Here is a 12,440-nt window from a genome sequence, read left to right as displayed (position 1 = left end):
TGTGGTCTTTTCCATTTACTTGTTATCCTTCCAAGAACAGGAATTTTCATTTTGATGAAGCCCAATTTATAACATTTTAAAAATGAATTATGCATCAGTATAATACAATCCAGAGGCTGAGGGCCACTTTATTTTCCGTATTGCTATCCAATTGTTTCTACACCATTTGTCAAAACATCATTTTTCCCCATTGGGTTACCTTTATATCATTTGACTATGTCTGTTTAGGTTTATTTCTGGACTTTCTTCTGCTCGATTCATCTAAAGGTCTATCTTTATGCCATTTACAGTCTTGATTAATAGAATTTGATAGTGACAAAACTAGGCATTGTGATTCTTTCAATTGTGTTCATACCTTTCAAAATTGCACTTGTTATTCTAGGTTTTTTGCAGGTTCATATGGATTTTATAATAGTCTTCTCATCTTCTATGATAAACTGTTCTGAGATTTTTTGATACTACATTGGATTTATAGATCAATTTAGGGAGAACTGTTATCTCAACAGTATTGAGGCCACTAATCCATGAACATGATCTGTCTTTCCAATGTTTAAATGAAAGAAATTTCTCTCAGCAAGATTTTATAGTTATCAGAATATAGGTCTTGCATGTCTTCTTGAACTCATTGTGAAGTATTTGATGTGTACAGATGCTATTGCAAGCAGATATCAAAATGTATTTTCCACATGGTTTTGATAGTATTTAAAAACAATTGGTTTGTGTATGTTGGGTATTCTGTCACATGATGAATTCGTTTGTTATTTGGGTAACTTTCTGTTAATTATTTTTAATTTTCTGTGTCCAATGATCATATAACTTGTAAATAAAGAAAACTTTACTTTCCGTTTTCAATCTGTATGATTTTTCTTTATCTCTGTGTGTTATAGGCTAGCCCATCCAGAACAATATCGAGCAGGAGTAACAAGAGTGGATATGATTGCCTAGGTCCCTGTCTAAATGGGAAAGCACAGAGTCTTTCACTCTATACGATTAACTGTAGGTTTTTCATATATGACTTTTATCATATTGAGGAGATTCTCTACCTTTCCTTATTTGCTAAGAGTTTTTAAGAAGAATGGGTATTGAATCTTGTAAAATAGTTTTATCTGTTGAGATGACTAAAAAATTATTTTAATACAGTGAACTAATTATATTGATTGATTTTAAAATGTCAAAGAAACTTACATTTCTAGCATATATCCCACTTGGATATAATATACCTTTCTTTTTCTGTATGGCTGGATTCTGTTAATGAGTTTTGTGATGGGTAATGCTGTTTAGATTCATTAAGGGATGTTTATATTTCCCTATGTGTGATGACTTGGTCTTGTTGGAGTCAGAGTATCACTAAGTTCATAAAATGAATTAGAAAGTATCCCTTCCTCTCCTTTTTCTGAAAGAATTTTCATAGGATTGGTATCATTTATCTTTGTATGTGTGATATAATTCAGCAAGGAAGTTAATGAGGTTGAAATTTTACTTGTGGGAAAACTTAAAATTATGAATTCTGTTTTTGTAATTGACATGGGGCTGATCAAGTTTTCTATTTTTAATTATTGTCAGTTTTATTAATTTATATCACTCAGGATATTTACTGCATCTAAATTGTCTAATTTATAGAAATAAAGATGTCTTATATATTCCCTCATTTTTTTTCTAAGTCTTTTATGTCTTCAGTGAAGATCCCGCTTCCATTTGTGATATTGGCAATTTGTATTTTCTTAATTTTCTTTTTTTTTTTTTCTTTTTTCAATGTAACCAAAAGTTTGTCAATTTTATAAAGTTTATTCAATACCTGATGTTAGGCTTCCCTGATTTTATTTTTCCTGTTTTTTTATTTCAATGTCTTCAAATTTTATTATTATTTTATCTCTTCCATTTACTTTGGGCTTAATTTGATCTTCATTTGGTAATGTCTTTAGGTGGTAGGTAATCTGATTGAGTTTAGATCTTTCTTCTTTTTGAAAATAAATACTTGAATCAGAGTTTTTCAAAGTGTGGTCTGGGTTTCCTGACAATCTCTGAGGCATTCCAAGAGGCGAAAACCATTGTCATCAGAATTATAAGGTACCAGCTGCCCCATCGTAGAATCATTGATACCTGTACCCTCAGTGTGAAAGCTATGGTGGGTTAACTGCTGGCGCCTTAGCAAATCGGGTAGCAACTCCAAACTGTACTGATTATCATAGTATTACTCAGCGTGATGCACCCACAGTTTAAAAAATGACAATATCATTTAAGGATGTTCTTGTAAAAGCTGTGAAATTGTTTATTTGATTAAATGCCAACCCTAATACACATCTTTCCAAATATTCTGTGGGATGAAATGGGATGTATGTATAAAAACTCTTGTTACATGCCAAAGCATGACGCTTTTCTTGTGAAAAGCACTGTGCACTTTGTTTGAATTTGGAGCCAGACTGGCAGATATTTTTCACCAAACTCCATTTGAATTCAACCCCCACAGACAACTTTAGTTATCCAGACTTGGGTATTTGGCAGATATTTTCTCAAAAATGAACAAAGTGAATCTGTCATTTCAAAAATAAAAGTAAGTTCTTAGTGTCCAATGATGAAATTTAAAAATTTAAGCGCTTGACAGTTTCTCAATACTTAAAGGCTTTCCAGTGAGAACAGAAATGGTATTAGCAACTATAATTTCCAAATGTCAACATTTGGGAGACATCAGTGATTCTGTGAACTGATGTTAAGTGACCCATGAGTAAAGTTACAAAATCAGACACTGGGAGAAGTCTCATATCTCAAGGTCCTGTTTCTCTCGCCACCTCCTCCCACCTCATGGCAGCAATGCCCTTGTTCTGTGCCCTTCACCATGACCCTGAAAATGCCCTGTGCTCAGTCTGTGATGAGCTATCAACCCCTGTGGTGCATCAGAGGGGGGCTTCCGGGTGGCCTATGTTGTCTGCACTCTCCTAGAATCCCAGAGAAACGTATTTGCTTTGAATTATTTAAGTGACAAAATAATAACCCTCCCTACACTTCTGCTTCCTGGAAAAAAAAAAATTAAGATTTTGGCAGATCAAGAGTAAAGATTTACAATCTGTTCAATGAAATCTTCTAATATAGGGTGTGTTGTGTCCAATATTTTTTCTTAAGTAAATGAGCAGATTAATTAGTTTTGTGATCAACAAAACGATAAATGCCAAGTAAGAGCCTTGCAGAAATAAATATATTTATTATTCTGAAGGGGGTAGCCAGTTTTTGCTTATCATTTTACTTTAAAATTACGTAGTTATTCATAATTATAATCATGCACTCTCAATATGTCACCATTTCTTTTGTAAATCCCCATGTCATTAAAAACCCCTCTAGGTCAGACTTCCTAACAGGAGTGTATATGTGTATCTTACTAATATGACAGAAAGTTACTTTTTAGGAATACAGAAAGTGAGAATTTGACAGTTATATGTGATTGTTCCTCTTCTTGTGCATATCAATTTCTTTCTTTTATTTTTTTAAAGATTTTATTTATTTATTTGATAGAGAGAGTTAGCGAGAGCAAGAACACAAACAGGGGGAGAGGGAGAAGCAGGCTTCCTGCTGAGCAGAGAGCCTGATGAGGAACTCGATCCCAGGACCCTGAGATCATGACCTGAGCCAAAGGCTGACGCTTAATGACTGAGCCACCCAGGCGCCCCTCAATTTCTTTCTTATACAAAAGTACAAGAGAGAAAACATTTAAAACTTAATAAACACAGCCTACACTGATGTCTTGGCAATCTTCTTGTAAAGAAATTTGAGAATTAAGAACTAAAGACCAAAATTAAATTTTAAAATATAGCTTGTCGTTGTGTACAAGTAATTTATCCACATCTACCCACTTAATGTGCATAAAATAGCTTTGTATTGTACATTTTTCGCACCAGAAGATGATTCATGCAGTTGCTCTGAGTGCTAGGAAAGGCACCTCAATCCCTCTAAATGGCCTCTGCCGTAATTGTTCCTACGTAAGTATTCTCTTCTCTCTTTCCCATGGAGACATTTGTCACTTTACATCAATTTATCCCACATCTCCTAAAAATGACACTTCAGAAAGAAGAAAAACAAACCGGAGTGCAGCAGGGTGGTGTTACGGAAAGGAGGTTTGGGAGGTGTACCTCAATCAGGAACGACCAAGTGTTTCAAGTGAACTTTGGAAAATTGCCAGGGCAGGCTCCTGGGACCTGGGAGGGCTTCTATGATAGAAGCTCTTGTTTCTTTTTCTGGTTTTCAAGAGAGTGTAAAACAAACATCTGGAGGCAATTAACAGAGAATACTTGTTCCATCTGATTTTTTCTTGTTCTTAAATTCACAGAGAATGGAAGTGGTATCACTTGGATCTGCCCTGGGCTGACGACGGAGTGCTGGCCGTCTGCTACATAGGGTCCTGTCCGTGCAGGACGCATAGAGGTACCAATGCTTGAGTCCCAGGGACTCCACTGATTCCATTTGTTATGTCCCTTAGGGAAAAGTCCAAACATGGCCGGTTTTTCTCCTGGGTTCACGGTGAGACAGCACTTCAGCACTCCGATAGAGCCAGACATAGTCATGTGACTTAGCTTACCCTGAAAAATATGAGCAGAGTTGGAAAATGTAAGAGCAGGTGCATGATTTTCCACATTCTCTCTTTCCTGTCTGAGGGTGACCAGCACTGCTCCAGACAGCACCTGTGATGGACTCGCAGAGTAAGTGAGAAATAAGTGGTGTGCTCTGAGAATGTGAGGTTTTAGGGCATTCGCTGCGGTACATCTAAGCCTATCCTGGTGAACACAGAATCTTCATCAGGAAGCAGGGGCGCAGACTCATGGCAAACTTGCACAAGGATCTCTTCTTACCCCATTAGGCTCAACACCTGAAGAACTAGATTCGTTTGACTATCATCCCAGCTTGCTTACTTCTGCTGATACTACTGTTCCCAGTCTTCACACTCTTTTTTTTTTTTTTTTTTATTCATGAGAGACAGAGCGAGAGAGAAAGGCAGAGGGAGAAGCAGGCTCCCAAGGAGCAGGGAGCCCGATGCGGAACTCGATCCCAGGACCCTGAGATCATGACCTGAGCCGAAGGCAGACGCTTAACCATCTGAGCCACCCAGGCGCCCCCGGTCTTCACACTCTTGGGAGAAAGTTATAACCTCGTGTGGCCAATCAGCTTCCCCATGACCCTCAATTCTCCTGGAGCTAGGCGGACTCCCTATGACGAGTTTCAGCCAATGAACTCATATGGAGCAACATGTGGTTTTCCTGGCCCTCCAGCTTTTTCTTCTCACTTTATGGTCACCTAGATGCAGAAAGGAAGTGAACATCTGTCAGCCTGGGTCCTTGAAAGACCATGTGGCATGGAGCAAAGGACCATGGGCCACTGGCACGTCTGCGAGTGAGGTACGTGCCTTAGTTCTGTCAACCCTTGGCGATCCGGTGTTAATTTATCACTGCAACTTAATCTAGTCATACCCAACACATTGTCTCAGGGTGTGCAAGATTGAGTCTCTGTATCTCTGTGTGCGTGTGCACGGTGCGGTGTACGTGCTGGAGTTGGGGGTGGGACAAACATCTCAAAGTTGGAGATGCAAATGGAGGACAAGATTTGCTCCACAGACTCAAGCTGCCTACACTCGCTAAGCAGACTGAGATTACTGTATGCAAACGGCAGGTCAAACAGGATGGTTTCACAGGCATTGGGCTACTTACCACTATGGCGCACGATCTGTTTAAAAATTAAGATGTTTCACAAAATCCATGTTTAAGTTGCCCTTTTGTAGGAATGAACATAGTTTTCACCCTAGCAAATGTTTGATTATTTATAACCAATAGACAGTTTTGGAAACCAGAGTTTTTTTAAAATGTAGTTTTATTTTCTTGAATTTTTTCGCTACTATAACTAGGAAAAAATATTGTAGATGAAGGCAGGTGAGCTTAGTTTCAGGTCTCATTCCTCAGGACTTTATAAGTTAAGGGAACCACATAGACTGATAGTCAACAATTCACGGAAGGGTATATAAATACCACCTACTGCTCAAGGAATCCAGAAGAACTCTGGGGAACTTGTTGGGCCAGTGGTAGGGAAGGGTTTGCAGGAAAAGAGGATGTGGGAGAGCGCCATCTCATCGTGGTATGATATGCATTTCTACGAGCAGCGCAATGAAGGGGGAATCTCAGAGTTAAAGCACAAATAGTGAAAAGGAAACCCGAGAGAGCATTCATACAACCTACAAGGAATGCTACAGCTAAGTCTGAATGTAGGATACCCTAAATGTAGGCTTGAGCCGCCATGCCATACACTTTAGTTGTGAATGCTGTAAGGCCGGAGCGAATCCCTTCAGTCACCACGGTGCACGGCAGCAGGGGGACTGGTGGAGAAACCTGAGAGCCACTCCTCGGAAGGGAACCGTTGATGAGGACTTAGCATGGTTTCGTGATCTTCTGCAGACTTTTTAGTTGAAAGAAACCCTTTTTTTCCTTGCTTTCTATTTGCTTTGAGGCCCCCTTGACATACTTCATTTGCAAATGTTTCACTTACATCTGTACTACCACTTACAATTTACAAATGATTGTTTCAATTCAAAAATAGTAAAAGTTGGATAATAGTGCTAACATATTGTGCTAATTCCCTGCCCATGGCATGGTAGCGTGCAATTTAGTCTGGTCTCACAAATCAGTATTTACCCTCTGTTGTATTTGCAGATATACATTTAGTAGTAAATGCTAATTGGAAATGTCAGGATTTTTCAATCTAATTAGTATAATTGCTTAGACAAGAGGAGCAGAAGTCTTTATTTTTTTATTTTTATTTTTTTTTAAGATTTTATTTATTTATTTGACAGAGAGATAGACAGAAGAGCACAAGCAGAGGGAATGGCAGAGGGAGAGGGAGAAGCAGGCTTCCTGCTGAGCAGGGAGCCCGATGCGGGACTCGATCCCAGGACCCTGGGATCGTGACCTGAGCTGAAGGCAGACGCTCAACCATCTGAGCCACCCAGGCGCCCCATAAAAGTCTTTATTTTTTAATGTAAATCCATTTTCCGTGATTGCCAAAAAGGCAAGTGTTGTTTCTGTTTCCTAGGTTACCGGGGAGAGTCGTGGTTGTCAAGCCTCTGAATCTCTTGACATATGAAAGCATTTGCAGAGATGAAACTCTGAGAAAGATGCCAGGCGCTTGTCAAAGACCTTTTTTTTCTCTTGTCTCATATGCTCCAAAAAAATTTGTAAACTTGGACTTCAGATTTTTCCGCTCTAATTGTGAATCCAGTCATGTGTGAGTCAATCCCCACTTATATTATGTTGAAACTCTGATAGATTTTAAATTTGACTATCAGAAAGACACAGCCCAGTGACACACCTCCACGTAACACACAGTGGTAGAAAAGATGGACATCACATGTGTGTTTTATTTTGGGGGGGTGCCAAAAAACCAAGTTGGCGTGTCCAAGTCAAGCTATCTTTTGAGAACTTCATTCCAAATTTCCAGTAATGGGACTGAAGTTCGCTAGGAAAATTTTTTTCTGCAAATAACATAGTTTTAAAAACATGGGCGCCTGGGTGGCTCAGTTGGTTAAGCGACTGCCTTCGGCTCAGGTCATGATCCTGGAGTCCCGGGATCGAGTCCCGCATCAGGCTCCCCGCTCGGCAGGGAGTCTGCTTCTCCCTCTCCCACTCCCCGTTTGTGTTCCCTCTCTCGCTGTGTCTTTCTCTGTCAAATAAATAAATAAAATCTTTAAAAAAAAATAAAAAATAAAAAATAAAAAAAAATAAAAACAAAGCTACAGAACAAGGATCAGATGCATTTTTTCTTACCAGTCACCATGGCTTGGAAATTGCAGGTGGCTAAAAAGCACACAGTAAATACTAGCCACCTTGATATTTCATCAATTCGATCACGGAAGCCATTAACTAAAAGCCAAATAGGACAGCGCATATTTGATGTGTTTCTGGCTCCAGTGGCTTTGGTTGGCACTGGTGCTTGCTCCACCCTTGTGAGAGGCTCCCAGGTCCCACCACTAGCTTGTGACCTAGAGTGGAACACACCCCCTCACCACAGTGTCAGGCGGACGCTGGGACCTGTTGTTAGTCTTTGTGACATCCTCCATTCCTGAGCAGGAGCTCAAAATATGACTGATCACTGGGTTTCTCTTGACTTTTTGCTCTTGCCCTTTGCCATGAGAATAGCGTGTTCCAGGTGAAGGATGCTTCCACCCAGAGTTCTAGAATGAGGAGGCTAGGGACAGAGTAGTAGCCTGGACAGAGCTGCAGAACCGCCTGTGATCCCAGTGAGCCTTGCAAGCCCCGTGTGGCAAGCCTCTGAGGTTGGGGGGTGGTTTTGAGCTTGGCAAAACTGACTGTTCCTGCCCAGAAGCCTGCAGGGACCCCTCCTGCCTTCGCTGCTGTCTGACCTACAAGAGCTTACGCCCCACTTACTCTCATGGTGTATTTTGCTTTTTAATGCTTTATAATCTTCCACTTTGAATCCTTCCCATCATCAAATCTTAGCTCTGATCTCCCTTTCTGAGCCAAGTTCCCTGCCTGTTGACAGGTAAGAAGGGAAAGAAGTTGATTAGGATTCAGGGACCTGGGTCAGTGTCCAGGTCTGCCCTGGGACCCTTCACTTGCTGTCAAGCTGTGACAAGGTGCAGCCGGATCCTCAGTTTGCTTTCCACATGTGAGTCTTTCCAACTCTTATTTCCTGAACCTCACATTTAGCAGCAGTAATCTGAGAAATGCAAACTTCAATGAGACAAGTGTGTTTTCCCGTGATTCTCACTGTATCAGGCTACCCCTGCAGGAGATATGTAAACTCCTTAACCCTCAGAGTGTCTCTAATTTAGATTTTGTCCCCTTGCAGGTACGGTGCACCTACGGGATGTGCTGTATCGCTTGGGCTGACTGATGACAGGTGTGAGCTGGGGAAGCTCAAGCACTCCAGGAAGGTCTGAGCCCAGGCAGGCTTCTCTGACTCATTTTCCACCACTCCTTACTACGTAGCTGACAAGACAGCCATGAGGAACCTGTTCTCAAAAGCTGGAAGTAAAGAGGCCCGGGCAGGGAAACGCTGCCCCAGGACCAGCAGCACCTCCCAGCTGGACAAACCCACCGAACGTTTGATAGTGGAGGTAATAAAGTGAAGAAGAATAAATCAGGGTTGGGAAGTGAGGTTCACAGCTTTGCTAGAAACCCATCACAAATTTGTAATTACAGTGTCATCAGCAAGGTCTGGCCATGGTTTCATTAAACCTGTGTTCCCCAGGGCGCCTGGGTGGCTCAGTCGGTGAAGTGTCTGACTGTTGGTTCCAGCTCAGGTCATGATCTTAGGGTCATGGGATCGAGCCCCGCTTCGGGCTCAGTGCTCAGCAGGGAATCAGCTGGAGATTCTCTCTCCCTCTGCCCCTCCCCTGTTTGCATGCATCCTCTTTTTCTCTCTCTAAAATAAATCAGTAAATCTTAATAAATAAATAAACCTGTGCTCCCTAACCACAGTTCAACGACTCGTCAATATACTAAGATTAGCAGTCATTAAATAGCTTGGCTTGTCCTTGGGTAAACTTCGCTCCTCTGAACTTGGGCTCTCCCTGTGCGTATTGATTCGCAGAGGGTTATAAGCCATCTGTGGTCAGGCACATACTTGTTGCTGTTCTCCACTGAAAGTTCATCATTTAAGGACTGATCCCAAATGGTAGATTTGGGTGACTACTTTTATTTCTACTGTTTTCAAGGGTACTTGGAAACTTTTCATACAGTATAATGTTTTGCCATAGGCAATAAGGAGCAACTCCATGAAATAACATCTTTTATCTGAGGAGCCAAGAGTCTAAAGTCTCGAGGGCTAGACAATAGTGAGATGGGGGGCTCGTCTGTGCTCCAGCACAAAATGCAGCTGCAAAGAGAAGTTTAGAAGAGCAGCTCCATAGCACCCCACCAGCAGCCATGCTCTGGGAGGGCAAGGGAGGGAAAAGGACGGAACGGGAAGGAAGTCACGTGCTACGTTGGGCCACTTGAAATGTCACTAGTAACTAGATGCTATCAAATGCACTGGGAAGACAAACAAAAACGATGCCTCCACAAGGCTAGGGAAGGGGTCACCTGCCGGCCTCGGCGGCTGACAGGGGCACAGAGTCTATGTCATGTGGAGGATGAGGCCGAGAGCTGTGGGAATCCCACACCAACAGTCGTCTGTCCTTCTGTTAGAAGGGGACCCCTGGATTCATGGACCGTGAAGGAATGTCGGAGAGCGTTATGACTTCACACTCTCAGAAACCATTTTACTTAGATTCCTTTTGAATACTTCCAACTCGCCGTCAGAGGCAAAAGATTAAAGCTGAAAGGCATCTGGATGCAGTGAGATTCGACAGTGTGAGGGAGGCAGGCCCGCGGGTGAGGCCCTGCGCACCAGGAGCCAGCCCACAGAGCCGCCTCAGCAGACTCCCGAAGACCTTGACCTGCGGCTGGACCGGCGCCTGAGGAGTCTTGATCTGGGAGCAGGGACACCACGGGCTGTCTCAGAATGTCAGAAACTTTTATAATGTCACTTCCTGACAAGAAACTGCAGTAAAGGGACGCTCTTCACGAAGAACGGATCAATCAGGTTCTGCCGGTTCCTGAAATGCCTGAGCTGTTGGAAGTTAACTGTGAGTCCGAAGCAAACCGCAGCTCGAGTTGGCAGGGCCACGTGAGTGCGTGGGCGCCTCGAGAACAAAGGTTGTAAACAAATCATATGTTCAAGGGTCATTTTCAGGAAGCACGCAGAAAGCCTCCAAAGGTGTTTTTGGTGCTGGAAAAGAGTTTGATTCCCTGCCCAGAAACCTACACACGAGACCCATTCGTGAAGCAGCAGTTCTCCCGAAGGGCACGGCGTGAAATGCCAGCCTCATGTAACTGTCACCACGTGTCACTCGGGCTCACGGACCCTTTCAGGCCCAGTCGGCAAATGTGCTTGGGAGGAGCAATCTGTGATGGAGGACCGTGTGTTGGTACACAAATTAGTATTTATTTTCCTTCTAAAGAAGGAGGGAAACATTTTTGACAGAAAAAAAAAAAAATTGGAACAATGTGTTGAAAAGAGAGATGTCCCTCTTTTCTTCAATACATAGATTTCTTTTTCTGTCTTTTCGAGATCATGTGAATGAATTTGTAAGATGGACTCACATGAATTGTTTTGCACTAATTATACTTGTATTTAAAATACAATCACCTTTAAAAATACGGGGAAGGGGTGGTGCCTGGGTGGCTCAGTCAGTTAAGCGTCTGCCTTTGGATCAAGTCCTGATCCCAGCATCCTGGGATCTAGTCCCGTGTCGGGCTCCTGCTCAGCGGGAACCCTGCTTCTCCCTCTCCCTCTGCTTCCCCCCCCCCCCAATTCATGCTCTCTCTCTCTGTCAAATAAATAAAATTTTTAAAAAAATTAAAAGATAATAAGAATAAAAAGGGGGAAAAGTCACCATGCAAATTATAGGATGCTCGGCTCTGGGCAGAAGTGCGGCACATCCAAGCGTGAGAATATAATCTGTGTTCCCTGCCTCTCCGCAGACAGCAGAACGGCCTCGGACTGCTGAGACCCCTTCTAAAGAGCACTTCCCTAACCTTCCTCGGTAAAGAGTGTTTTGGCAGGTCTGCGTTTCCGGCTGAGTGGTTCTGCTGTTGTGGGTCCCCTTCAGCATTTGTTATCAAGTTCTACTGTCTTGCTCGTCAGAACCAGGATATTTTATGAGACTTGTATTTGTCACTTCATGTTTTAGAAAGGGTAGCAGACGAATAAATCTTTTTCTAAAAGGAAAAGAATATTCAATTTTTTTTTTTTTGGTTTCACCACTGATAAGAGAAACTACTTCCATGCTGCTTTTTTTTTTTTAAAGGAGTTAAAAGTCGATTTCTCCTGCCGTTTACCTAAAATACCATATAGGGTTACATGATAACAAAGTGTCCAAATGCAGCGCATATGTAAATAATACGAGAAAGCGGGGGTTTGAGGTGTACCTGCTTGGAGTTTCCTCAGAATGTCTGGCCCTTGTGCTCGGCATCCAGCTGAACGCCCGCTGCTTGATTCCATTTGAGCCACATCCACATCACGGCCTCTCCTAGGTCCTCACGCTGCTGAGAAATAAAATTGCATCTCATGTTCGCAGTGTCCATCACTCCATCAAGTAAAGCAAATACCGTGGCCTTTATAAGAACTTAATGCACAGACTTTTATGGACTTGGGTCACATCGAGTTTCCTACAACCTCCCACCAGTGACCTGGTCTCCAGCGATTAGGCTGTGACATGTATTTAATCTTGCTCCTGGTGCTGGTGACATAGGTATTTCAGCTTCCTCAAGGAGAGCACGAGCATTTAGAACAACAAGGGAAACCATACACATTATTTAGAAAAAAGCTACTTCAGGGCTAGTCGCAGAGTTACATGACTGTTAAAAAGTAATAAACATTCGAGACTTCATACGAAGGCACGGTAATGG

At 42.2% G+C, this 12,440-nt stretch overlaps 1 long non-coding RNA gene across 2 annotated transcripts in view; it reads right to left on the bottom strand.

Annotated features, from left to right (window-relative positions):
- Positions 1-3,248: 3,248 nt before the first annotated feature.
- The window catches only part of LOC102734156 (uncharacterized), a 67,029-nt gene continuing 57,837 nt past the window's right edge, over positions 3,249-12,440 (bottom strand). For both annotated transcript variants that reach the window (XR_014145078.1, XR_014145079.1), the window contains 2 exons: positions 11,961-12,077; positions 3,249-4,565 (listed from right to left, as the gene is read on the bottom strand). This is a non-coding gene — a long non-coding RNA (uncharacterized LOC102734156). The remainder of the gene's footprint in view (positions 4,566-11,960; positions 12,078-12,440) is intronic.

Source organism: Leptonychotes weddellii, chromosome 5 (assembly GCF_054177405.1).
Source record: "Leptonychotes weddellii isolate Sample4059 chromosome 5, ASM5417740v2, whole genome shotgun sequence".
In the NCBI taxonomy this organism is placed as follows: domain Eukaryota; kingdom Metazoa; phylum Chordata; class Mammalia; order Carnivora; family Phocidae; genus Leptonychotes; species Leptonychotes weddellii.
The sequence above is the reverse complement of the archived record's forward strand: the minus strand, read 5'-3'. Positions and strand labels throughout refer to the sequence as shown.